This window comes from Pseudophryne corroboree, chromosome 11 (assembly GCF_028390025.1).
Source record: "Pseudophryne corroboree isolate aPseCor3 chromosome 11, aPseCor3.hap2, whole genome shotgun sequence".
Classification (NCBI taxonomy): domain Eukaryota; kingdom Metazoa; phylum Chordata; class Amphibia; order Anura; family Myobatrachidae; genus Pseudophryne; species Pseudophryne corroboree.
The window spans coordinates 63,740,036-63,765,872 of record NC_086454.1 but is presented as its reverse complement, the minus strand read 5'-3'; the positions used below and the strand labels follow the sequence as shown (position 1 = coordinate 63,765,872).

At 34.6% G+C, this 25,837-nt stretch overlaps 24 non-coding genes across 24 annotated transcripts; all 24 read right to left on the bottom strand.

Annotated features, from left to right (window-relative positions):
• Nucleotides 1-658: 658 nt before the first annotated feature.
• TRNAS-GCU (transfer RNA serine (anticodon GCU)) lies at nt 659-740 on the bottom strand. Its single transcript has one exon. It is a non-coding gene; the product is annotated as a tRNA-Ser (tRNA).
• Nucleotides 741-2,314: 1,574 nt separating this feature from the next.
• Nucleotides 2,315-2,396, bottom strand: TRNAS-GCU (transfer RNA serine (anticodon GCU)). Its single transcript has one exon. It is a non-coding gene; the product is annotated as a tRNA-Ser (tRNA).
• Nucleotides 2,397-3,162: 766 nt separating this feature from the next.
• Nucleotides 3,163-3,244, bottom strand: TRNAS-GCU (transfer RNA serine (anticodon GCU)). The gene has a single exon. It is a non-coding gene; the product is annotated as a tRNA-Ser (tRNA).
• Nucleotides 3,245-4,010: 766 nt separating this feature from the next.
• Nucleotides 4,011-4,092, bottom strand: TRNAS-GCU (transfer RNA serine (anticodon GCU)). Its single transcript has one exon. It is a non-coding gene; the product is annotated as a tRNA-Ser (tRNA).
• A 748-nt stretch (nt 4,093-4,840) lies between these two features.
• On the bottom strand, nt 4,841-4,922 carry TRNAS-GCU (transfer RNA serine (anticodon GCU)). The gene has a single exon. It is a non-coding gene; the product is annotated as a tRNA-Ser (tRNA).
• Nucleotides 4,923-6,500: 1,578 nt separating this feature from the next.
• TRNAS-GCU (transfer RNA serine (anticodon GCU)) lies at nt 6,501-6,582 on the bottom strand. Its single transcript has one exon. It is a non-coding gene; the product is annotated as a tRNA-Ser (tRNA).
• A 2,385-nt stretch (nt 6,583-8,967) lies between these two features.
• Nucleotides 8,968-9,049, bottom strand: TRNAS-GCU (transfer RNA serine (anticodon GCU)). The gene has a single exon. It is a non-coding gene; the product is annotated as a tRNA-Ser (tRNA).
• Nucleotides 9,050-9,816: 767 nt separating this feature from the next.
• Nucleotides 9,817-9,898, bottom strand: TRNAS-GCU (transfer RNA serine (anticodon GCU)). Its single transcript has one exon. It is a non-coding gene; the product is annotated as a tRNA-Ser (tRNA).
• A 748-nt stretch (nt 9,899-10,646) lies between these two features.
• On the bottom strand, nt 10,647-10,728 carry TRNAS-GCU (transfer RNA serine (anticodon GCU)). The gene has a single exon. It is a non-coding gene; the product is annotated as a tRNA-Ser (tRNA).
• A 768-nt stretch (nt 10,729-11,496) lies between these two features.
• On the bottom strand, nt 11,497-11,578 carry TRNAS-GCU (transfer RNA serine (anticodon GCU)). The gene has a single exon. It is a non-coding gene; the product is annotated as a tRNA-Ser (tRNA).
• A 748-nt stretch (nt 11,579-12,326) lies between these two features.
• TRNAS-GCU (transfer RNA serine (anticodon GCU)) lies at nt 12,327-12,408 on the bottom strand. Its single transcript has one exon. It is a non-coding gene; the product is annotated as a tRNA-Ser (tRNA).
• Nucleotides 12,409-13,156: 748 nt separating this feature from the next.
• On the bottom strand, nt 13,157-13,238 carry TRNAS-GCU (transfer RNA serine (anticodon GCU)). Its single transcript has one exon. It is a non-coding gene; the product is annotated as a tRNA-Ser (tRNA).
• A 768-nt stretch (nt 13,239-14,006) lies between these two features.
• Nucleotides 14,007-14,088, bottom strand: TRNAS-GCU (transfer RNA serine (anticodon GCU)). Its single transcript has one exon. It is a non-coding gene; the product is annotated as a tRNA-Ser (tRNA).
• Nucleotides 14,089-15,670: 1,582 nt separating this feature from the next.
• TRNAS-GCU (transfer RNA serine (anticodon GCU)) lies at nt 15,671-15,752 on the bottom strand. The gene has a single exon. It is a non-coding gene; the product is annotated as a tRNA-Ser (tRNA).
• Nucleotides 15,753-16,520: 768 nt separating this feature from the next.
• On the bottom strand, nt 16,521-16,602 carry TRNAS-GCU (transfer RNA serine (anticodon GCU)). The gene has a single exon. It is a non-coding gene; the product is annotated as a tRNA-Ser (tRNA).
• Nucleotides 16,603-17,350: 748 nt separating this feature from the next.
• On the bottom strand, nt 17,351-17,432 carry TRNAS-GCU (transfer RNA serine (anticodon GCU)). Its single transcript has one exon. It is a non-coding gene; the product is annotated as a tRNA-Ser (tRNA).
• A 768-nt stretch (nt 17,433-18,200) lies between these two features.
• On the bottom strand, nt 18,201-18,282 carry TRNAS-GCU (transfer RNA serine (anticodon GCU)). Its single transcript has one exon. It is a non-coding gene; the product is annotated as a tRNA-Ser (tRNA).
• Nucleotides 18,283-19,030: 748 nt separating this feature from the next.
• On the bottom strand, nt 19,031-19,112 carry TRNAS-GCU (transfer RNA serine (anticodon GCU)). Its single transcript has one exon. It is a non-coding gene; the product is annotated as a tRNA-Ser (tRNA).
• A 748-nt stretch (nt 19,113-19,860) lies between these two features.
• TRNAS-GCU (transfer RNA serine (anticodon GCU)) lies at nt 19,861-19,942 on the bottom strand. Its single transcript has one exon. It is a non-coding gene; the product is annotated as a tRNA-Ser (tRNA).
• A 768-nt stretch (nt 19,943-20,710) lies between these two features.
• On the bottom strand, nt 20,711-20,792 carry TRNAS-GCU (transfer RNA serine (anticodon GCU)). The gene has a single exon. It is a non-coding gene; the product is annotated as a tRNA-Ser (tRNA).
• A 1,582-nt stretch (nt 20,793-22,374) lies between these two features.
• TRNAS-GCU (transfer RNA serine (anticodon GCU)) lies at nt 22,375-22,456 on the bottom strand. Its single transcript has one exon. It is a non-coding gene; the product is annotated as a tRNA-Ser (tRNA).
• Nucleotides 22,457-23,224: 768 nt separating this feature from the next.
• Nucleotides 23,225-23,306, bottom strand: TRNAS-GCU (transfer RNA serine (anticodon GCU)). Its single transcript has one exon. It is a non-coding gene; the product is annotated as a tRNA-Ser (tRNA).
• A 748-nt stretch (nt 23,307-24,054) lies between these two features.
• Nucleotides 24,055-24,136, bottom strand: TRNAS-GCU (transfer RNA serine (anticodon GCU)). Its single transcript has one exon. It is a non-coding gene; the product is annotated as a tRNA-Ser (tRNA).
• A 768-nt stretch (nt 24,137-24,904) lies between these two features.
• Nucleotides 24,905-24,986, bottom strand: TRNAS-GCU (transfer RNA serine (anticodon GCU)). Its single transcript has one exon. It is a non-coding gene; the product is annotated as a tRNA-Ser (tRNA).
• Nucleotides 24,987-25,837: the final 851 nt, after the last annotated feature.

Sequence of the window (25,837 nt, the reverse complement as noted above, 5' to 3'; positions counted from 1 at the left end):
AAGTCGACTTTCAACCATCCTTGGCTTTAGGAACATTTATTTAATTTTAACCGATACTTGTGAACAAATCCACCATCATCCACCTCACAAACAAAAATGATTTTTAATACTTCTGGCCAATAACATGACCTTCTCTGTAAAAGTAATGTATTCATTTTCACTAAATGTGTTCTATGCTTGTCTTTAAGGAAGTGACAGACTATGTTACATGAGTTACAGTAATTTCAAATCTCTGCAAATATTACAAACATCACCATTTAGAGTTTGCTGTCACTGTAATGTAAACAAGAAAATTATGCAGGAATAAGGTTTAACCTATATTAAGGGCTCTGCTGTAAAAAATTTTAACTGCACCCCATATCAGTTTAATAAAGCCCAAGAAATGTCATAGACTTTAATTATCTAAACATAAATTATTTTAACCTACACTTGTGAGTTAATCCACCATCATGGGGAAATAAAGCATTTGCCAAACAAATTCAAGATATTAGTATTGACAATGCATGTTCAAATATCAAGACACTTGCTCATGTTTACCATCTTAAAGTAGACTTCTTGATTTGACTTGTTTATTTTGGCCATTTTTGTGTCAGCTTCACTTGCTGGTTTATGAAGCAGTATTTGTAAAAATGCCTCTTCTACCTAAAGAGCATTGTGACGACAAGGATGGGATTTGAACCCATGCGTGCAGAGCACAATGGATTAGCAGTCCACCGCCTTAACCACTCGGCCACCTCGTCTCACTGGTATGCAGTCTGGCAAAATTTCCAACACCACTTGTTATACTTCAAAGTCAATTCTTTATGTTCTTGTAGATTGTGTCATTTTCACAATCACCAGCTTGATAGTAAGTCGACTTTCAACCATCCTTGGCTTTAGGAACATTTATTTAATTTTAACCGATACTTGTGAACAAATCCACCATCATCCACTTCACAAACAAAAATGATTTTTAATACTTCTGGCCAATAACATGACCTTCTCTGTAAAAGTAATGCATTAATTTTCACTAAATGTGTTCTATGCTTGTCTTTAATGAGGTGACAGACTATGTTACATGAGTTACAGTAATTTCAAATCTCAGCAAATATTACAAACATCACCATTTAGAGTTTGCTGTCAGTGTAATTTAAACAAGAAAATTATGCAGGAATAAGGTTTAACCTATATTAAGGGCTCTGCTGTAAAAATTTTTTAACTGCATCCCATATCAGTTTAACAAAGCCCAAGAAATGTCATAGACTTTAATTATCTAAACATAAATCATTTTAACCTATACTTGTGAGCTAATCCACCATCATGGGGAATAAAGCATTTGCAAAATAAATTCTAGATAGTAGTATTGACATTGCATGTTCAAATATCAAGACACTTGCTCATGTTTACCATCTTAAAGTAGACTTCTTGATTTGACTTGTTTATTTTGGCCATTTGTGTGTCAGTAGCAGTATTTGTAAAAATGCCTCTTCTACCTAAAAAGCATTGTGACGACGAGGATGAGCACAATGGATTAGCAGTCCATCGCCTTAACCACTCGGCCACCTCGTCTCACTGGTATGCAATATGGCAAACTTTCCAACACCACTACTTATACTTCAAAGTCAATTCTTTATGTTCTTGTAGATTGTGTCATTTTCACAATCACGAGCTAGATAGTAAGTCGACTTTCAACCATCCTTGGCTTTAGGAACATTTATTTAATTTTAACCGATACTTGTGAACAAATCCACCATCATCCACCTCACAAACAAAAATGATTTTTAATACTTCTGGCCAATAACATGACCTTCTCTGTAAAAGTAATGTATTAATTTTCACTAAATGTGTTCTATGCTTGTCTTTAAGGAAGTGACAGACTATGTTACATGAGTTACAGTAATTTCAAATCTCTGCAAATATTACAAACATCACCATTTAGAGTTTGCTGTCACTGTAATGTAAACAAGAAAATTATGCAGGAATAAGGTTTAACCTATATTAAGGGCTCTGCTGTAAAAAAATTTAACTGCACCCCATATCAGTTTAATAAAGCCCAAGAAATGTCATAGACTTTAATTATCTAAACATAAATTATTTTAACCTACACTTGTGAGTTAATCCACCATCATGGGAAATAAAGCATTTGCCAAACAAATTCAAGATATTAGTATTGACAATGCATGTTCAAATATCAAGACACTTGCTCATGTTTACCATCTTAAAGTAGACTTCTTGATTTGACTTGTTTATTTTGGCCATTTTTGTGTCAGCTTCACTTGCTGGTTTATGAAGCAGTATTTGTAAAAATGCCTCTTCTACCTAAAGAGCATTGTGACGACAAGGATGGGATTTGAACCCATGCGTGCAGAGCACAATGGATTAGCAGTCCATCGCCTTAACCACTCGGCCACCTCGTCTCACTGGTATGCAGTCTGGCAAAATTTCCAACACCACTTGTTATACTTCAAAGTCAATTCTTTATGTTCTTGTAGATTGTGTCATTTTCACAATCACCAGCTTGATAGTAAGTCGACTTTCAACCATCCTTGGCTTTAGGAACATTTATTTAATTTTAACCGATACTTGTGAACAAATCCACCATCATCCACTTCACAAACAAAAATGATTTTTAATACTTCTGGCCAATAACATGACCTTCTCTGTAAAAGTAATGTATTAATTTTCACTAAATGTGTTCTATGCTTGTCTTTAATGAAGTGACAGACTATGTTACATGAGTTACAGTAATTTCAAATCTCTGCAAATATTACAAACATCACCATTTAGAGTTTGCTGTCACTGTAATGTAAACAAGAAAATTATGCAGGAATAAGGTTTAACCTATATTAAGGGCTCTGCTGTAAAAAAATTTAACTGCACCCCATATCAGTTTAATAAAGCCCAAGAAATGTCATAGACTTTAATTATCTAACATAAATTATTTTAACCTATACTTGTGAGTTAATCCACCATCATGGGGAAATAAAGCATTTGCCAAACAAATTCAAGATAGTAGTATTGACAATGCATGTTCAAATATCAAGACACTTGCTCAAGTTTACCATCTTAAAGTAGACTTCTTGATTTGACTTGTTTATTTTGGCCATTTTTGTGTCAGCTTCACTTGCTGGTTTATGATGCAGTATTTGTAAAAATGCCTCTTCTACCGAAAGAGCATTGTGACAACGAGGATGGGATTTGAACCCATGCGTGCAGAGCACAATGGATTAGCAGCCCATCGCCTTAACCACTCGGCCACCTCGTCTCACTGGTATGCAATCTGGCAAACTTTCCAACACCACTTGTTATACTTCAAAGTCAATTCTTTATGTTCTTGTAGATTGTGTCATTTTCACAATCACGAGCTTGATAGCAAGTCGACTTTCAACCATCCTTGGCTTTAGGAACATTTATTTAATTTTAACCGAAACTTGTGAACAAATCCACCATCACCCACCTCACAAACAAAAATTATTTTTAATACTTCTGGCCAATAACATGACCTTCTCTGTAAAAGTAATGTATTAATTTTCACTAAATGTGTTCTATGCTTGTCTTTAATGAAGTGACAGACTATGTTACATGAGTTACAGTAATTTCAAATCTCTGCAAATATTGCAAACATCACCATTTAGAGTTTGCTGTCACTGTAATGTAAACAAGAAAATTATGCAGGAATAAGGTTTAACCTATATTAAGGGCTCTGCTGTAAAAAAATTTAACTGCACCCCATATCAGTTTAATAAAGCCCAAGAAATGTCATAGACTTTAATTATCTAACATAAATTATTTTAACCTATACTTGTGAGTTAATCCACCATCATGGGGAAATAAAGCATTTGCCAAACAAATTCAAGATAGTAGTATTGACAATGCATGTTCAAATATCAAGACACTTGCTCATGTTTACCATCTTAAAGTAGACTTCTTGATTTGACTTGTTTATTTTGGCCATTTTTGTGTCAGCTTCACTTGCTGGTTTATGATGCAGTATTTGTAAAATTACCTCTACTACCGAAAGAGCATTGTAACGACGAGGATGGGATTTGAACCCATGCGCGCAGAGCACAATGGATTAGCAGCCCATCGCCTTAACCACTCGGCCACCTCGTCTCACTTGTATGCAATCTGGCAAACTTTCCAACACCACTTGTTATACTTCAAAGTCAATTCTTTATGTTCTTGTAGATTGTGTCATTTTCACAATCACGAGCTTGATAGCAAGTCGACTTTCAACCATCCTTGGCTTTAGGAACATTTATTTAATTTTAACCGAAACTTGTGAACAAATCCACCATCACCCACCTCACAAACAAAAATGATTTTTAATACTTCTGGCCAATAACATGACCTTCTCTGTAAAAATAATGTATTAATTTTCACTAAATGTGTTCTATGCTTGTCTTTAATGAAGTGACAGACTATGTTACATGAGTTACAGTAATTTCAAATCGCTGCAAATATTACAAACATCACCATTTAGAGTTTGCTGTCACTGTAATGTAAACAAGAAAATTATGCAGGAATAAGGTTTAACCTATATTAAGGGCTCTGCTGTAAAAAAAATTTAACTGCATCCCATATCAGTTTAACAAAGCCCAAGAAATGTCATAGACTTTAATTATCTAAACATAAATCATTTTAACCTATACTTGTGAGCTAATCCACCATCATGGGGAATAAAGCATTTGCAAAATAAATTCTAGGTAGTAGTATTGACATTGCATGTTCAAATATCAAGACACTTGCTCATGTTTACCATCTTAAAGAAGACTTCTTGATTTGACTTGTTTATTTTGGCCATTTGTGTGTCAGTAGCAGTATTTGTAAAAATGCCTCTTCTACCTAAAAAGTATAGTGACGACTAGGATGGGATTTGAACCTATGCGTGCTGAGCACAATGGATTAGCAGTCCATCGCCTTAACCACTCGGCCACCTCGTCTCACTAGTATGCAATTTGGCAAACATTCCAACACCACTAGTTATACTTCAAAGTCAATTCTTTATGTTCTTGTAGATTGTGTCATTTTCACAATCACGAGCTTAATAGCAAGTCGACTTTCAACCATCCTTGGCTTTAGGAACATTTATTTAATTTTAACCGAAACTTGTGAACAAATCCACCATCACCCACCTCACAAACAAAAATGATTTTTAATACTTCTGGCCAATAACATGACCTTCTCTGTAAAAGTAATGTATTAATTTTCACTAAATGTGTTCTATGCTTGTCTTTAATGAAGTGACAGACTATGTTACATGAGTTACAGTAATTTCAAATCTCTGCAAATATTACAAACATCACCATTTAGAGTTTGCGGTCACTGTAATGTAAACAAGAAAATTATGCAGGAATAAGGTTTAACCTTTATTAAGGGCTCTGCTGTAAAAATGTTTTAACTGCATCCCATATCAGTTTAACAAAGCCCAAGAAATGTCATAGACTTTAAATTATCTAAACATAAATCATTTTAACCTATACTTGTGAGCTAATCCACCATCATGGGGGATAAAGCATTTGCAAAATAAATTCTAGATAGTAGTATTGACATTGCATGTTCAAATATCAAGACACTTGCTCATGTTTACCATCTTAAAGTAGACTTCTTGATTTGACTTGTTTATTTTGGCCATTTGTGTGTCAGTAGCAGTATTTGTAAAAATGCCTCTTCTACCTAAAAAGCATTGTGACGACGAGGATGAGCACAATAGATTAGCAGTCCATCGCCTTAACCACTCGGCCACCTCGTCTCACTGGTATGCAATCTGGCAAACTTTCCAACACCACTTGTTATACTTCAAAGTCAATTCTTTATGTTCTTGTAGATTGTGTCATTTTCACAATCACGAGCTTGATAGCAAGTCGACTTTCAACCATCCTTGGCTTTAGGAACATTTATTTAATTTTAACCGAAACTTGTGAACAAATCCACCATCACCCACCTCACAAACAAAAATGATTTTTAATACTTCTGGCCAATAACATGACCTTCTCTGTAAAAATAATGTATTAATTTTCACTAAATGTGTTCTATGCTTTTCTTTAATGAAGTGACAGACTATGTTACATGAGTTACAGTAATTTCAAATCGCTGCAAATATTACAAACATCACCATTTAGAGTTTGCTGTCACTGTAATGTAAACAAGAAAATTATGCAGGAATAAGGTTTAACCTATATTAAGGGCTCTGCTGTAAAAATGTTTTAACTGCATCCCATATCAGTTTAACAAAGCCCAAGAAATGTCATAGACTTTAAATTATCTAAACATAAATCATTTTAACCTATACTTGTGAGCTAATCCACCATCATGGGGAAATAAAGCATTTGCCAAACAAATTTAAGATAGTAGTATTGACAATGCATGTTCAAATATCAAGACACTTGCTCATGTTTACCATCTTAAAGTAGACTTCTTGATTTGACTTGTTTATTTTGGCCATTTTTGTGTCAGCTTCACTTGCTGGTTTATGAAGCAGTATTTGTAAAAATGCCTCTTCTACCTAAAGAGCATTGTGACGACAAGGATGGGATTTGAACCCATGCGTGCAGAGCACAATGGATTAGCAGTCCATCGCCTTAACCACTCGGCCACCTCGTCTCACTGGTATGCAGTCTGGCAAAATTTCCAACACCACTTGTTATACTTCAAAGTCAATTCTTTATGTTCTTGTAGATTGTGTCATTTTCACAATCACGAGCTTGATAGCAAGTCGACTTTCAACCATCCTTGGCTTTAGGAACATTTATTTAATTTTAACCGAAACTTGTGAACAAATCCACCATCACCCACCTCACAAACAAAAATGATTTTTAATACTTCTGGCCAATAACATGACCTTCTCTGTAAAAGTAATGCATTAATTTTCACTAAATGTGTTCTATGCTTGTCTTTAATGAGGTGACAGACTATGTTACATGAGTTACAGTAATTTCAAATCTCAGCAAATATTACAAACATCACCATTTAGAGTTTGCTGTCAGTGTAATTTAAACAAGAAAATTATGCAGGAATAAGGTTTAACCTATATTAAGGGCTCTGCTGTAAAATTTTTTTAACTGCATCCCATATCAGTTTAACAAAGCCCAAGAAATGTCATAGACTTTAATTATCTAAACATAAATCATTTTAACCTATACTTGTGAGCTAATCCACCATCATGGGGAATAAAGCATTTGCAAAATAAATTCTAGATAGTAGTATTGACATTGCATGTTCAAATATCAAGACACTTGCTCATGTTTACCAGCTTAAAGTAGACTTCTTGATTTGACTTGTTTATTTTGGCCATTTGTGTGTCAGTAGCAGTATTTGTAAAAATGCCTCTTCTACCTAAAAAGCATTGTGACGACGAGGATGAGCACAATGGATTAGCAGTCCATCGCCTTAACCACTCGGCCACCTCGTCTCACTGGTATGCAATCTGGCAAACTTTCCAACACCACTAGTTATACTTCAAAGTCTATTCTTTATGTTCTTGTAGATTGTGTCATTTTCACAATCGCCAGCTTGATAGTAAGTCGACTTTCAACCATCCTTGGCTTTAGGAACATTTATTTAATTTTAACCGATACTTGTGAACAAATCCACCATCATCCACTTCACAAACAAAAATGATTTTTAATACTTCTGGCCAATAACATGACCTTCTCTGTAAAAGTAATGTATTAATTTTCACTAAATGTGTTCTATGCTTGTCTTTAATGAAGTGACAGACTATGTTACATGAGTTACAGTAATTTCAAATCTCTGCAAATATTACAAACATCACCATTTAGAGTTTGCTGTCACTGTAATGTAAACAAGAAAATTATGCAGGAATAAGGTTTAACCTATATTAAGGGCTCTGCTGTAAAAATGTTTTAACTGCATCCCATATCAGTTTAACAAAGCCCAATAAATGTCATAGACTTTAAATTATCTAAACATAAATCATTTTAACCTATACTTGTGAGCTAATCCACCATCATGGGGGATAAAGCATTTGCAAAATAAATTCTAGATAGTAGTATTGACATTGCATGTTCAAATATCAAGACACTTGCTCATGTTTACCATCTTAAAGTAGACTTCTTGATTTGACTTGTTTATTTTGGCCATTTGTGTGTCAGTAGCAGTATTTGTAAAAATGCCTCTTCTACCTAAAAAGCATTGTGACGACGAGGATGAGCACAATGGATTAGCAGTCCATCGCCTTAACCACTCGGCCACCTCGTCTCACTGGTATGCAATATGGCAAACTTTCCAACACTACTACTTATACTTCAAAGTCAATTCTTTATGTTCTTGTAGATTGTGTCATTTTCACAATCACGAGCTAGATAGTAAGTCGACTTTCAACCATCCTTGGCTTTAGGAACATTTATTTAATTTTAACCGATACTTGTGAACAAATCCACCATCATCCACCTCACAAACAAAAATGATTTTTAATACTTCTGGCCAATAACATGACCTTCTCTGTAAAAGTAATGTATTAATTTTCACTAAATGTGTTCTATGCTTGTCTTTAAGGAAGTGACAGACTATGTTACATGAGTTACAGTAATTTCAAATCTCTGCAAATATTACAAACATCACCATTTAGAGTTTGCTGTCACTGTAATGTAAACAAGAAAATTATGCAGGAATAAGGTTTAACCTATATTAAGGGCTCTGCTGTAAAAAAAAATTAACTGCACCCCATATCAGTTTAATAAAGCCCAAGAAATGTCATAGACTTTAATTATCTAAACATAAATTATTTTAACCTACACTTGTGAGTTAATCCACCATCATGGGGAAATAAAGCATTTGCCAAACAAATTCAAGATATTAGTATTGACAATGCATGTTCAAATATCAAGACACTTGCTCATGTTTACCATCTTAAAGTAGACTTCTTGATTTGACTTGTTTATTTTGGCCATTTTTGTGTCAGCTTCACTTGCTGGTTTATGAAGCAGTATTTGTAAAAATGCCTCTTCTACCTAAAGAGCATTGTGACGACAAGGATGGGATTTGAACCCATGCGTGCAGAGCACAATGGATTAGCAGTCCATCGCCTTAACCACTCGGCCACCTCGTCTCACTGGTATGCAGTCTGGCAAAATTTCCAACACCACTTGTTATACTTCAAAGTCAATTCTTTATGTTCTTGTAGATTGTGTCATTTTCACAATCACCAGCTTGATAGTAAGTCGACTTTCAACCATCCTTGGCTTTAGGAACATTTATTTAATTTTAACCGATACTTGTGAACAAATCCACCATCATCCACTTCACAAACAAAAATGATTTTTAATACTTCTGGCCAATAACATGACCTTCTCTGTAAAAGTAATGTATTAATTTTCACTAAATGTGTTCTATGCTTGTCTTTAATGAAGTGACAGACTATGTTACATGAGTTACAGTAATTTCAAATCTCTGCAAATATTACAAACATCACCATTTAGAGTTTGCTGTCACTGTAATGTAAACAAGAAAATTATGCAGGAATAAGGTTTAACCTATATTAAGGGCTCTGCTGTAAAAAAAATTTAACTGCACCCCATATCAGTTTAATAAAGCCCAAGAAATGTCATAGACTTTAATTATCTAACATAAATTATTTTAACCTATACTTGTGAGTTAATCCACCATCATGGGGAAATAAAGCATTTGCCAAACAAATTCAAGATAGTAGTATTGACAATGCATGTTCAAATATCAAGACACTTGCTCATGTTTACCATCTTAAGGTAGACTTCTTGATTTGACTTGTTTATTTTGGCCATTTTTGTGTCAGCTTCACTTGCTGGTTTATGATGCAGTATTTGTAAAAATGTCTCTTCTACCGAAAGAGCATTGTGACGACGAGGATGGGATCTGAACCCATGCGTGCAGAGCACAATGGATTAGCAGCCCATCGCCTTAACCACTCGGCCACCTCGTCTCACTGGTATGCAATCTGGCAAACTTTCCAACACCACTTGTTATACTTCAAAGTCAATTCTTTATGTTCTTGTAGATTGTGTCATTTTCACAATCACGAGCTTGATAGCAAGTCGACTTTCAACCATCCTTGGCTTTAGGAACATTTATTTAATTTTAACCGAAACTTGTGAACAAATCCACCATCACCCACCTCACAAACAAAAATGATTTTTAATACTTCTGGCCAATAACATGACCTTCTCTGTAAAAGTAATGTATTAATTTTCACTAAATGTGTTCTATGCTTGTCTTTAATGAGGTGACAGACTATGTTACATGAGTTACAGTAATTTCAAATCTCAGCAAATATTACAAACATCACCATTTAGAGTTTGCTGTCAGTGTAATGTAAACAAGAAAATTATGCAGGAATAAGGTTTAACCTATATTAAGGGCTCTGCTGTAAAAAATTTTTAACTGCATCCCATATCAGTTTAACAAAGCCCAAGAAATGTCATAGACTTTAATTATCTAAACATAAATCATTTTAACCTATACTTGTGAGCTAATCCACCATCATGGGGAATAAAGCATTTGCAAAATAAATTCTAGATAGTAGTATTGACATTGCATGTTCAAATATCAAGACACTTGCTCATGTTTACCATCTTAAAGTAGACTTCTTGATTTGACTTGTTTATTTTGGCCATTTGTGTGTCAGTAGCAGTATTTGTAAAAATGCCTCTTCTACCTAAAAAGTATTGTGACGACAATGATGGGATTCGAACCCATGCGTGCTGAGCACAATGGATTAGCAGTCCATCGCCTTAACCACTCGGCAACCTCGTCTCACTGGTATGCAATCTAGCAAACTTTCCAACACCACTTGTAATACTTCAAAGTCAATTCTTTATGTTCTTGTAGATTGTGTCATTTTCACAATCACGAGCTTGATAGCAAGTCGACTTTCAACCATCCTTGGCTTTAGGAACATTTATTTAATTTTAACCAAAATTTGTGAACAAATCCACCATCACCCACCTCACAAACAAAAATGATTTTTAATAATTCTGGCCAATAACATGACCTTCTCTGTAAAAGTAATGTATTAATTTTCACTAAATGTGTTCTATGCTTGTCTTTAAGGAAGTGACAGACTATGTTACATGAGTTACAGTAATTTCAAATCTCTGCAAATATTACAAACATCACCATTTAGAGTTTGCTGTCACTGTAATGTAAACAAGAAAAGTATGCAGGAATAAGGTTTAACCTATATTAAGGGCTCTGCTGTAAAAATTTTTAACTGCACCCCATATCAGTTTAATAAAGCCCAAGAAATGTCATAGACTTTTTATAATCTAAACATAAATTATTTTAACCTATACTTGTGAGTTAATCCACTATCATGGGGAAATAAAGCATTTGCCAAACAAATTTAAGATAGTAGTATTGACAATGCATGTTCAAATATCAAGACACTTGCTCATGTTTACCATCTCAAAGTATACTTCTTGTTTTGACTTGTTTATTTTGGCCATTTTTGTGTCAGCTTCACTTGCTGGTTTATGAAGCAGTATTTGTAAAAATGCCTCTTCTACCTAAAGAGCATTGTGACGACAAGGATGGGATTTGAACCCATGCGTGCAGAGCACAATGGATTAGCAGTCCATCGCCTTAACCACTCGGCCACCTCGTCTCACTGGTATGCAGTCTGGTAAAATTTCCAACACCACTTGTTATACTTCAAAGTCAATTCTTTATGTTCTTGTAGATTGTGTCATTTTCACAATCACGAGCTTGATAGCAAGTCGACTTTCAACCATCCTTGGCTTTAGGAACATTTATTTAATTTTAACAGAAACTTGTGAACAAATCCACCATCACCCACCTCACAAACAAAAATGATTTTTAATACTTCTGGCCAATAACTTGACCTTCTCTGTAAAAGTAATGTATTAATTTTCACTAAATGTGTTCTATGCTTGTCTTTAATGAAGTGACAGACTGTGTTACATGAGTTACAGTAATTTCAAATCTCTGCAAATATTACAAACATCACCATTTAGAGTTTGCTGTCACTGTAATGTAAACAAGAAAATTATGCAGGAATAAGGTTTAACCTATATTAAGGGCTCTGCTGTAAAAAATTTTTAACTGCATCCCATATCAGTTTAACAAAGCCCAAGAAATGTCATAGACTTTAATTATCTAAACATAAATCATTTTAACCTATACTTGTGAGCTAATCCACCATCATGGGGAATAAAGCATTTGCAAAATAAATTCTAGATAGTAGTATTGACATTGCATGTTCAAATATCAAGACACTTGCTCATGTTTACCATCTTAAAGTAGACTTCTTGATTTGACTTGTTTATTTTGGCCATTTGTGTGTCAGTAGCAGTATTTGTAAAAATGCCTCTTCTACCTAAAAAGTATTGTGACGACAAGGATGGGATTCGAACCCATGCGTGCTGAGCACAATTGATTAGCAGTCCATCGCCTTAACCACTCGGCCACCTCGTCTCTCTGGTATGCAATCTTGCAAACTTTCCAACACCACTTGTAATACTTCAAAGTCAATTCTTTATGTTCTTGTAGATTGTGTCATTTGCACAATCACGAGCTTGATAGCAAGTCGACTTTCAACCATCCTTGGCTTTAGGAACATTTATTTAATTTTAACCAAAACTTGTGAACAAATCCACCATCACCCACCTCACAAACAAAAATGATTTTTAATACTTCTGGCCAATAACATGACCTTCTCTGTAAAAGTAATGTATTAATTTTCACTAAATGTGTTCTATGCTTGTCTTTAATTAAGTGACAGACTATGTTACATGAGTTACAGTAATTTCAAATCTCTGCAAATATTACAAACATCATCATTTAGAGTTTGCTGTCACTGTAATGTAAACAAGAAAATTATGCAGGAATAAGGTTTAACCTATATTAAGGGCTCTGCTGTAAAAATGTTTTAACTGCATCCCATATCAGTTTAACAAAGCCCAAGAAATGTCATAGACTTTAATTATCTAAACATAAATCATTTTAACCTATACGTGTGAGCTAATCCACCATCATGGGGGATAAAGCATTTGCAAAATAAATTCTAGATAGTAGTATTGACATTGCATGTTCAAATATCAAGACACTTGGTCATGTTTACCATCTTAAAGTAGACTTCTTGATTTGACTTGTTTATTTTGGCCATTTGTGTGTCAGTAGCAGTATTTGTAAAAATGCCTCTTCTACCTAAAAAGCATTGTGACGACGAGGATGGGATTTGAACCCATGCGTGCAGAGCACAATGGATTAGCAGTCCATCGCCTTAACCACTCGGCCACCTCGTCTCACTGGTATGCAATATGGCAAACATTCCAACACCACTAGTTATACTTCAAAGTCAATTCTTTATGTTCTTGTAGATTGTGTCATTTTCACAATCACGAGCTTGATAGCAAGTCGACTTTCAACCATCCTTGGCTTTAGGAACATTTATTTAATTTTAACCGAAACTTGTGAACAAATCCACCATCACCCACCTCACAAACAAAAATGATTTTTAATACTTCTGGCCAATAACATGACCTTCTCTGTAAAAGTAATGTATTAATTTTCACTAAATGTGTTCTATGCTTGTCTTTAAGGAAGTGACAGACTATGTTACATGAGTTACAGTAATTTCAAATCTCTGCAAATATTACAAACATCACCATTTAGAGTTTGCTGTCACTGTAATGTAAACAAGAAAATTATGCAGGAATAAGGTTTAACCTATATTAAGGGCTCTGCTGTAAAAAAATTTAACTGCACCCCATATCAGTTTAATAAAGCCCAAGAAATGTCATAGACTTTTTATTATCTAAACATAAATTATTTTAACCTATACTTGTGAGTTAATCCACCATCATGGGGAAATAAAGCATTTGCCAAACAAATTTAAGATAGTAGTATTGACAATGCATGTTCAAATATCAAGACACTTGCTCATGTTTACCATCTTAAAGTAGACTTCTTGATTTGACTTGTTTATTTTGGCCATTTTTGTGTCAGCTTCACTTGCTGGTTTATGAAGCAGTATTTGTAAAAATGCCTCTTCTACCTAAAGAGCATTGTGACGACAAGGATGGGATTTGAACCCATGCGTGCAGAGCACAATGGATTAGCAGTCCATCGCCTTAACCACTCGGCCACCTCGTCTCACTGGTATGCAGTCTGGCAAAATTTCCAACACCACTTGTTATACTTCAAAGTCAATTCTTTATGTTCTTGTAGATTGTGTCATTTTCACAATCACGAGCTTGATAGCAAGTCGACTTTCAACCATCCTTGGCTTTAGGAACATTTATTTAATTTTAACCGAAACTTGTGAACAAATCCACCATCACCCACCTCACAAACAAAAATGATTTTTAATACTTCTGGCCAATAACATGACCTTCTCTGTAAAAGTAATGTATTAATTTTCACTAAATGTGTTCTATGCTTGTCTTTAATGAGGTGACAGACTATGTTACATGAGTTACAGTATTTTCAAATCTCAGCAAATATTACAAACATCACCATTTAGAGTTTGCTGTCAGTGTAATGTAAACAAGAAAATTATGCAGGAATAAGGTTTAACCTATATTAAGGGCTCTGCTGTAAAAATTTTTTAACTGCATCCCATATCAGTTTAACAAAGCCCAAGAAATGTCATAGACTTTAATTATCTAAACATAAATCATTTTAACCTATACTTGTGAGCTAATCCACCATCATGGGGAATAAAGCATTTGCAAAATAAATTCTAGATAGTAGTATTGACATTGCATGTTCAAATATCAAGACACTTGCTCATGTTTACCATCTTAAAGTAGACTTCTTGATTTGACTTGTTTATTTTGGCCATTTGTGTGTCAGTAGCAGTATTTGTAAAAATGCCTCTTCTACCTAAAAAGTATTGTGACGACAAGGATGGGATTCGAACCCAATAGATTAGCAGTCCATCGCCTTAACCACTCAGCAACCTCGTCTCACTGGTATGCAATCTAGCAAACTTTCCAACACCACTTGTAATACTTCAAAGTCAATTCTTTATGTTCTTGTAGATTGTGTCATTTTCACAATCACGAGCTTGATAGCAAGTCGACTTTCAACCATCCTTGGCTTTAGGAACATTTATTTAATTTTAACCAAAATTTGTGAACAAATCCACCATCACCCACCTCACAAACAAAAATGATTTTTAATACTTCTGGCCAATAACATGACCTTCTCTGTAAAAGTAATGTATTCATTTTCACTAAATGTGTTCTATGCTTGTCTTTAAGGAAGTGACAGACTATGTTACATGAGTTACAGTAATTTCAAATCTCTGCAAATATTACAAACATCACCATTTAGAGTTTGCTGTCACTGTAATGTAAACAAGAAAATTATGCAGGAATAAGGTTTAACCTATATTAAGGGCTCTGCTGTAAAAATTTTAACTGCACCCCATATCAGTTTAATAAAGCCCAAGAAATGTCATAGACTTTTTATTATCTAAACATAAATAATTTTAACCTATACTTGTGAGTTAATCCACCATCATGGGGAAATAAAGCATTTGCCAAACAAATTTAAGATAGTAGTATTGACAATGCATGTTCAAATATCAAGACACTTGCTCATGTTTACCATCTCAAAGTAGACTTCTTGATTTGACTTGTTTATTTTGGCCATTTTTGTGTCAGCTTCACTTGTTGGTTCATGAAGCAGTATTTGTAAAAATGCCTCTTCTACCTAAAGAGCATTGTGACGACAAGGATAGGATTTGAACCCATGCGTGCAGAGCACAATGGATTAGCAGTCCATCGCCTTAACCACTCAGCCACCTCGTCTCACTGGTATGCAGTCTGGCAAACATTCCAACACCACTAGTTATACTTCAAAGTCAATTCTTTATGTTCTTGTAGATTGTGTCATTTTCACAATCACGAGCTTGATAGCAAGTCGACTTTCAACCATCCTTGGCTTTAGGAACATTTATTTAATTTTAACCGAAACTTGTGAACAAATCCACCATCACCCACCTCACAAACAAAAATGATTTTTAATACTTCTGGCCAATAACATGACCTTCTCTGTAAAAGTAATGTATTAATTTTCACTAAATGTGTTCTATGCTTGTCTTTAAGGAAGTGACAGACTATGTTACATGAGTTACAGTAATTTCAAATCCCTGCAAATATTACAAACATCACCATTTAGAGTTTGCTGTCACTGTAATGTAAACAAGAAAATTATGCAGGAATAAGGTTTAACCTATATTAAGGGCTCTGCTGTAAAAAAATTTAACTGCACCCCATATCAGTTTAATAAAGCCCAAGAAATGTCATAGACTTTTTATTATCTAAACATAAATTATTTTAACCTATACTTGTGAGTTAATCCACCATCATGGGGAAATAAAGCATTTGCCAAACAAATTTAAGATAGTAGTATTGACAATGCATGTTCAAATATCAAGACACTTGCTCATGTTTACCATCTTAAAGTAGACTTCTTGATTTGACTTGTTTATTTTGGCCATTTTTGTGTCAGCTTCACTTGCTGGTTTATGAAGCAGTATTTGTAAAAATGCCTCTTCTACCTAAAGAGCATTGTGACGACAAGTATGGGATTTGAACCCATGCGTGCAGAGCACAATGGATTAGCAGTCCATCGCCTTAACCACTCGGCCACCTCGTCTCACTGGTATGCAGTCTGGCAAAATTTCCAACACCACTTGTTATACTTCAAAGTCAATTCTTTATGTTCTTGTAGATTGTGTCATTTTCACAATCACGAGCTTGATAGCAAGTCGACTTTCAACCATCCTTGGCTTTAGGAACATTTATTTAATTTTAACCGAAACTTGTGAACAAATCCACCATCACCCACCTCACAAACAAAAATGATTTTTAATACTTCTGGCCAATAACATGACCTTCTCTGTAAAAGTAATGTATTAATTTTCACTAAATGTGTTCTATGCTTGTCTTTAATTAAGTGACAGACTATGTTACATGAGTTACAGTAATTTCAAATCTCTGCAAATATTACAAACATCATCATTTAGAGTTTGCTGTCACTGTAATGTAAACAAGAAAATTATGCAGGAATAAGGTTTAACCTATATTAAGGGCTCTGCTGTAAAAATGTTTTAACTGCATCCCATATCAGTTTAACAAAGCCCAAGAAATGTCATAGACTTTAATTATCTAAACATAAATCATTTTAACCTATACGTGTGAGCTAATCCACCATCATGGGGGATAAAGCATTTGCAAAATAAATTCTAGATAGTAGTATTGACATTGCATGTTCAAATATCAAGACACTTGCTCATGTTTACCATCTTAAAGTAGACTTCTTGATTTGACTTGTTTATTTTGGCCATTTGTGTGTCAGTAGCAGTATTTGTAAAAATGCCTCTTCTACCTAAAAAGCATTGTGACGACGAGGATGGGATTTGAACCCATGCATGCAGAGCACAATGGATTAGCAGTCCATCGCCTTAACCACTCGGCCACCTCGTCTCACTGGTATGCAATATGGCAAACATTCCAACACCACTAGTTATACTTCAAAGTCAATTCTTTATGTTCTTGTAGATTGTGTCATTTTCACAATCACGAGCTTGATAGCAAGTCGACTTTCAACCATCCTTGGCTTTAGGAACATTTATTTAATTTTAACCGAAACTTGTGAACAAATCCACCATCACCCACCTCACAAACAAAAATGATTTTTAATACTTCTGGCCAATAACATGACCTTCTCTGTAAAAGTAATGTATTAATTTTCACTAAATGTGTTCTATGCTTGTCTTTAAGGAAGTGACAGACTATGTTACATGAGTTACAGTAATTTCAAATCTCTGCAAATATTACAAACATCACCATTTAGAGTTTGCTGTCACTGTAATGTAAACAAGAAAATTATGCAGGAATAAGGTTTAACCTATATTAAGGGCTCTGCTGTAAAAAAATTTAACTGCACCCCATATCAGTTTAATAAAGCCCAAGAAATGTCATAGACTTTTTATTATCTAAACATAAATTATTTTAACCTATACTTGTGAGTTAATCCACCATCATGGGGAAATAAAGCATTTGCCAAACAAATTTAAGATAGTAGTATTGACAATGCATGTTCAAATATCAAGACACTTGCTCATGTTTACCATCTTAAAGTAGACTTCTTGATTTGACTTGTTTATTTTGGCCATTTTTGTGTCAGCTTCACTTGCTGGTTTATGAAGCAGTATTTGTAAAAATGCCTCTTCTACCTAAAGAGCATTGTGACGACAAGGATGGGATTTGAACCCATGCGTGCAGAGCACAATGGATTAGCAGTCCATCGCCTTAACCACTCGGCCACCTCGTCTCACTGGTATGCAGTCTGGTAAAATTTCCAACACCACTTGTTATACTTCAAAGTCAATTCTTTATGTTCTTGTAGATTGTGTCATTTTCACAATCACGAGCTTGATAGCAAGTCGACTTTCAACCATCCTTGGCTTTAGGAACATTTATTTAATTTTAACAGAAACTTGTGAACAAATCCACCATCACCCACCTCACAAACAAAAATGATTTTTAATACTTCTGGCCAATAACTTGACCTTCTCTGTAAAAGTAATGTATTAATTTTCACTAAATGTGTTCTATGCTTGTCTTTAATGAAGTGACAGACTGTGTTACATGAGTTACAGTAATTTCAAATCTCTGCAAATATTACAAACATCACCATTTAGAGTTTGCTGTCACTGTAATGTAAACAAGAAAATTATGCAGGAATAAGGTTTAACCTATATTAAGGGCTCTGCTGTAAAAATTTTTTAACTGCATCCCATATCAGTTTAACAAAGCCCAAGAAATGTCATAGACTTTAATTATCTAAACATAAATCATTTTAACCTATACTTGTGAGCTAATCCACCATCATGGGGAATAAAGCATTTGCAAAATAAATTCTAGATAGTAGTATTGACATTGCATGTTCAAATATCAAGACACTTGCTCATGTTTACCATCTTAAAGTAGACTTCTTGATTTGACTTGTTTATTTTGGCCATTTGTGTGTCAGTAGCAGTATTTGTAAAAATGCCTCTTCTACCTAAAAAGTATTGTGACGACAAGGATGGGATTCGAACCCATGCGTGCTGAGCACAATTGATTAGCAGTCCATCGCCTTAACCACTCGGCCACCTCGTCTCTCTGGTATGCAATCTTGCAAACTTTCCAACACCACTTGTAATACTTCAAAGTCAATTCTTTATGTTCTTGTAGATTGTGTCATTTGCACAATCACGAGCTTGATAGCAAGTCGACTTTCAACCATCCTTGGCTTTAGGAACATTTATTTAATTTTAACCAAAACTTGTGAACAAATCCACCATCACCCACCTCACAAACAAAAATGATTTTTAATACTTCTGGCCAATAACATGACCTTCTCTGTAAAAGTAATGTATTAATTTTCACTAAATGTGTTCTATGCTTGTCTTTAATTAAGTGACAGACTATGTTACATGAGTTACAGTAATTTCAAATCTCTGCAAATATTACAAACATCATCATTTAGAGTTTGCTGTCACTGTAATGTAAACAAGAAAATTATGCAGGAATAAGGTTTAACCTATATTAAGGGCTCTGCTGTAAAAATGTTTTAACTGCATCCCATATCAGTTTAACAAAGCCCAAGAAATGTCATAGACTTTAATTATCTAAACATAAATCATTTTAACCTATACGTGTGAGCTAATCCACCATCATGGGGGATAAAGCATTTGCAAAATAAATTCTAGATAGTAGTATTGACATTGCATGTTCAAATATCAAGACACTTGCTCATGTTTACCATCTTAAAGTAGACTTCTTGATTTGACTTGTTTATTTTGGCCATTTGTGTGTCAGTAGCAGTATTTGTAAAAATGCCTCTTCTACCTAAAAAGCATTGTGACGACGAGGATGGGATTTGAACCCATGCGTGCAGAGCACAATGGATTAGCAGTCCATCGCCTTAACCACTCGGCCACCTCGTCTCACTGGTATGCAATATGGCAAACATTCCAACACCACTAGTTATACTTCAAAGTCAATTCTTTATGTTCTTGTAGATTGTGTCATTTTCACAATCACGAGCTTGATAGCAAGTCGACTTTCAACCATCCTTGGCTTTAGGAACATTTATTTAATTTTAACCGAAACTTGTGAACAAATCCACCATCACCCACCTCACAAACAAAAATGATTTTTAATACTTCTGGCCAATAACATGACCTTCTCTGTAAAAGTAATGTATTAATTTTCACTAAATGTGTTCTATGCTTGTCTTTAAGGAAGTGACAGACTATGTTACATGAGTTACAGTAATTTCAAATCTCTGCAAATATTACAAACATCACCATTTAGAGTTTGCTGTCACTGTAATGTAAACAAGAAAATTATGCAGGAATAAGGTTTAACCTATATTAAGGGCTCTGCTGTAAAAAAATTTAACTGCACCCCATATCAGTTTAATAAAGCCCAAGAAATGTCATAGACTTTTTATTATCTAAACATAAATTATTTTAACCTATACTTGTGAGTTAATCCACCATCATGGGGAAATAAAGCATTTGCCAAACAAATTTAAGATAGTAGTATTGACAATGCATGTTCAAATATCAAGACACTTGCTCATGTTTACCATCTTAAAGTAGACTTCTTGATTTGACTTGTTTATTTTGGCCATTTTTGTGTCAGCTTCACTTGCTGGTTTATGAAGCAGTATTTGTAAAAATGCCTCTTCTACCTAAAGAGCATTGTGACGACAAGGATGGGATTTGAACCCATGCGTGCAGAGCACAATGGATTAGCAGTCCATCGCCTTAACCACTCGGCCACCTCGTCTCACTGGTATGCAGTCTGGCAAAATTTCCAACACCACTTGTTATACTTCAAAGTCAATTCTTTATGTTCTTGTAGATTGTGTCATTTTCACAATCACGAGCTTGATAGCAAGTCGACTTTCAACCATCCTTGGCTTTAGGAACATTTATTTAATTTTAACCGAAACTTGTGAACAAATCCACCATCACCCACCTCACAAACAAAAATGATTTTTAATACTTCTGGCCAATAACATGACCTTCTCTGTAAAAGTAATGTATTAATTTTCACTAAATGTGTTCTATGCTTGTCTTTAATGAGGTGACAGACTATGTTACATGAGTTACAGTATTTTCAAATCTCAGCAAATATTACAAACATCACCATTTAGAGTTTGCTGTCAGTGTAATGTAAACAAGAAAATTATGCAGGAATAAGGTTTAACCTATATTAAGGGCTCTGCTGTAAAAAATTTTTAACTGCATCCCATATCAGTTTAACAAAGCCCAAGAAATGTCATAGACTTTAATTATCTAAACATAAATCATTTTAACCTATACTTGTGAGCTAATCCACCATCATGGGGAATAAAGCATTTGCAAAATAAATTCTAGATAGTAGTATTGACATTGCATGTTCAAATATCAAGACACTTGCTCATGTTTACCATCTTAAAGTAGACTTCTTGATTTGACTTGTTTATTTTGGCCATTTGTGTGTCAGTAGCAGTATTTGTAAAAATGCCTCTTCTACCTAAAAAGTATTGTGACGACAAGGATGGGATTCGAACCCAATAGATTAGCAGTCCATCGCCTTAACCACTCAGCAACCTCGTCTCACTGGTATGCAATCTAGCAAACTTTCCAACACCACTTGTAATACTTCAAAGTCAATTCTTTATGTTCTTGTAGATTGTGTCATTTTCACAATCACGAGCTTGATAGCAAGTCGACTTTCAACCATCCTTGGCTTTAGGAACATTTATTTAATTTTAACCAAAATTTGTGAACAAATCCACCATCACCCACCTCACAAACAAAAATGATTTTTAATACTTCTGGCCAATAACATGACCTTCTCTGTAAAAGTAATGTATTCATTTTCACTAAATGTGTTCTATGCTTGTCTTTAAGGAAGTGACAGACTATGTTACATGAGTTACAGTAATTTCAAATCTCTGCAAATATTACAAACATCACCATTTAGAGTTTGCTGTCACTGTAATGTAAACAAGAAAATTATGCAGGAATAAGGTTTAACCTATATTAAGGGCTCTGCTGTAAAAATTTTAACTGCACCCCATATCAGTTTAATAAAGCCCAAGAAATGTCATAGACTTTTTATTATCTAAACATAAATAATTTTAACCTATACTTGTGAGTTAATCCACCATCATGGGGAAATAAAGCATTTGCCAAACAAATTTAAGATAGTAGTATTGACAATGCATGTTCAAATATCAAGACACTTGCTCATGTTTACCATCTCAAAGTAGACTTCTTGATTTGACTTGTTTATTTTGGCCATTTTTGTGTCAGCTTCACTTGTTGGTTCATGAAGCAGTATTTGTAAAAATGCCTCTTCTACCTAAAGAGCATTGTGACGACAAGGATAGGATTTGAACCCATGCGTGCAGAGCACAATGGATTAGCAGTCCATCGCCTTAACCACTCAGCCACCTCGTCTCACTGGTATGCAGTCTGGCAAACATTCCAACACCACTAGTTATACTTCAAAGTCAATTCTTTATGTTCTTGTAGATTGTGTCATTTTCACAATCACGAGCTTGATAGCAAGTCGACTTTCAACCATCCTTGGCTTTAGGAACATTTATTTAATTTTAACCGAAACTTGTGAACAAATCCACCATCACCCACCTCACAAACAAAAATGATTTTTAATACTTCTGGCCAATAACATGACCTTCTCTGTAAAAGTAATGTATTAATTTTCACTAAATGTGTTCTATGCTTGTCTTTAAGGAAGTGACAGACTATGTTACATGAGTTACAGTAATTTCAAATCCCTGCAAATATTACAAACATCACCATTTAGAGTTTGCTGTCACTGTAATGTAAACAAGAAAATTATGCAGGAATAAGGTTTAACCTATATTAAGGGCTCTGCTGTAAAAAAATTTAACTGCACCCCATATCAGTTTAATAAAGCCCAAGAAATGTCATAGACTTTTTATTATCTAAACATAAATTATTTTAACCTATACTTGTGAGTTAATCCACCATCATGGGGAAATAAAGCATTTGCCAAACAAATTTAAGATAGTAGTATTGACAATGCATGTTCAAATATCAAGACACTTGCTCATGTTTACCATCTTAAAGTAGACTTCTTGATTTGACTTGTTTATTTTGGCCATTTTTGTGTCAGCTTCACTTGCTGGTTTATGAAGCAGTATTTGTAAAAATGCCTCTTCTACCTAAAGAGCATTGTGACGACAAGTATGGGATTTGAACCCATGCGTGCAGAGCACAATGGATTAGCAGTCCATCGCCTTAACCACTCGGCCACCTCGTCTCACTGGTATGCAGTCTGGCAAAATTTCCAACACCACTTGTTATACTTCAAAGTCAATTCTTTATGTTCTTGTAGATTGTGTCATTTTCACAATCACGAGCTTGATAGCAAGTCGACTTTCAACCATCCTTGGCTTTAGGAACATTTATTTAATTTTAACCGAAACTTGTGAACAAATCCACCATCACCCACCTCACAAACAAAAATGATTTTTAATACTTCTGGCCAATAACATGACCTTCTCTGTAAAAGTAATGTATTAATTTTCACTAAATGTGTTCTATGCTTGTCTTTAATTAAGTGACAGACTATGTTACATGAGTTACAGTAATTTCAAATCTCTGCAAATATTACAAACATCATCATTTAGAGTTTGCTGTCACTGTAATGTAAACAAGAAAATTATGCAGGAATAAGGTTTAACCTATATTAAGGGCTCTGCTGTAAAAATGTTTTAACTGCATCCCATATCAGTTTAACAAAGCCCAAGAAATGTCATAGACTTTAATTATCTAAACATAAATCATTTTAACCTATACGTGTGAGCTAATCCACCATCATGGGGGATAAAGCATTTGCAAAATAAATTCTAGATAGTAGTATTGACATTGCATGTTCAAATATCAAGACACTTGCTCATGTTTACCATCTTAAAGTAGACTTCTTGATTTGACTTGTTTATTTTGGCCATTTGTGTGTCAGTAGCAGTATTTGTAAAAATGCCTCTTCTACCTAAAAAGCATTGTGACGACGAGGATGGGATTTGAACCCATGCATGCAGAGCACAATGGATTAGCAGTCCATCGCCTTAACCACTCGGCCACCTCGTCTCACTGGTATGCAATATGGCAAACATTCCAACACCACTAGTTATACTTCAAAGTCAATTCTTTATGTTCTTGTAGATTGTGTCATTTTCACAATCACGAGCTTGATAGCAAGTCGACTTTCAACCATCCTTGGCTTTAGGAACATTTATTTAATTTTAACCGAAACTTGTGAACAAATCCACCATCACCCACCTCACAAACAAAAATGATTTTTAATACTTCTGGCCAATAACATGACCTTCTCTGTAAAAGTAATGTATTAATTTTCACTAAATGTGTTCTATGCTTGTCTTTAAGGAAGTGACAGACTATGTTACATGAGTTACAGTAATTTCAAATCTCTGCAAATATTACAAACATCACCATTTAGAGTTTGCTGTCACTGTAATGTAAACAAGAAAATTATGCAGGAATAAGGTTTAACCTATATTAAGGGCTCTGCTGTAAAAAAATTTAACTGCACCCCATATCAGTTTAATAAAGCCCAAGAAATGTCATAGACTTTTTATTATCTAAACATAAATTATTTTAACCTATACTTGTGAGTTAATCCACCATCATGGGGAAATAAAGCATTTGCCAAACAAATTTAAGATAGTAGTATTGACAATGCATGTTCAAATATCAAGACACTTGCTCATGTTTACCATCTTAAAGTAGACTTCTTGATTTGACTTGTTTATTTTGGCCATTTTTGTGTCAGCTTCACTTGCTGGTTTATGAAGCAGTATTTGTAAAAATGCCTCTTCTACCTAAAGAGCATTGTGACGACAAGGATGGGATTTGAACCCATGCGTGCAGAGCACAATGGATTAGCAGTCCATCGCCTTAACCACTCGGCCACCTCGTCTCACTGGTATGCAGTCTGGCAAAATTTCCAACACCACTTGTTATACTTCAAAGTCAATTCTTTATGTTCTTGTAGATTGTGTCATTTTCACAATCACGAGCTTGATAGCAAGTCGACTTTCAACCATCCTTGGCTTTAGGAACATTTATTTAATTTTAACCGAAACTTGTGAACAAATCCACCATCACCCACCTCACAAACAAAAATGATTTTTAATACTTCTGGCCAATAACATGACCTTCTCTGTAAAAGTAATGTATTAATTTTCACTAAATGTGTTCTATGCTTGTCTTTAATGAGGTGACAGACTATGTTACATGAGTTACAGTATTTTCAAATCTCAGCAAATATTACAAACATCACCATTTAGAGTTTGCTGTCAGTGTAATGTAAACAAGAAAATTATGCAGGAATAAGGTTTAACCTATATTAAGGGCTCTGCTGTAAAAATGTTTTAACTGCATCCCATATCAGTTTAACAAAGCCCAAGAAATGTCATAGACTTTAATTATCTAAACATAAATCATTTTAACCTATACTTGTGAGCTAATCCACCATCATGGGGAATAAAGCATTTGCAAAATAAATTCTAGATAGTAGTATTGACATTGCATGTTCAAATATCAAGACACTTGCTCATGTTTACCATCTTAAAGTAGACTTCTTGATTTGACTTGTTTATTTTGGCCATTTGTGTGTCAGTAGCAGTATTTGTAAAAATGCCTCTTCTACCTAAAAAGTATTGTGACGACAAGGATGGGATTCGAACCCAATAGATTAGCAGTCCATCGCCTTAACCACTCAGCAACCTCGTCTCACTGGTATGCAATCTAGCAAACTTTCCAACACCA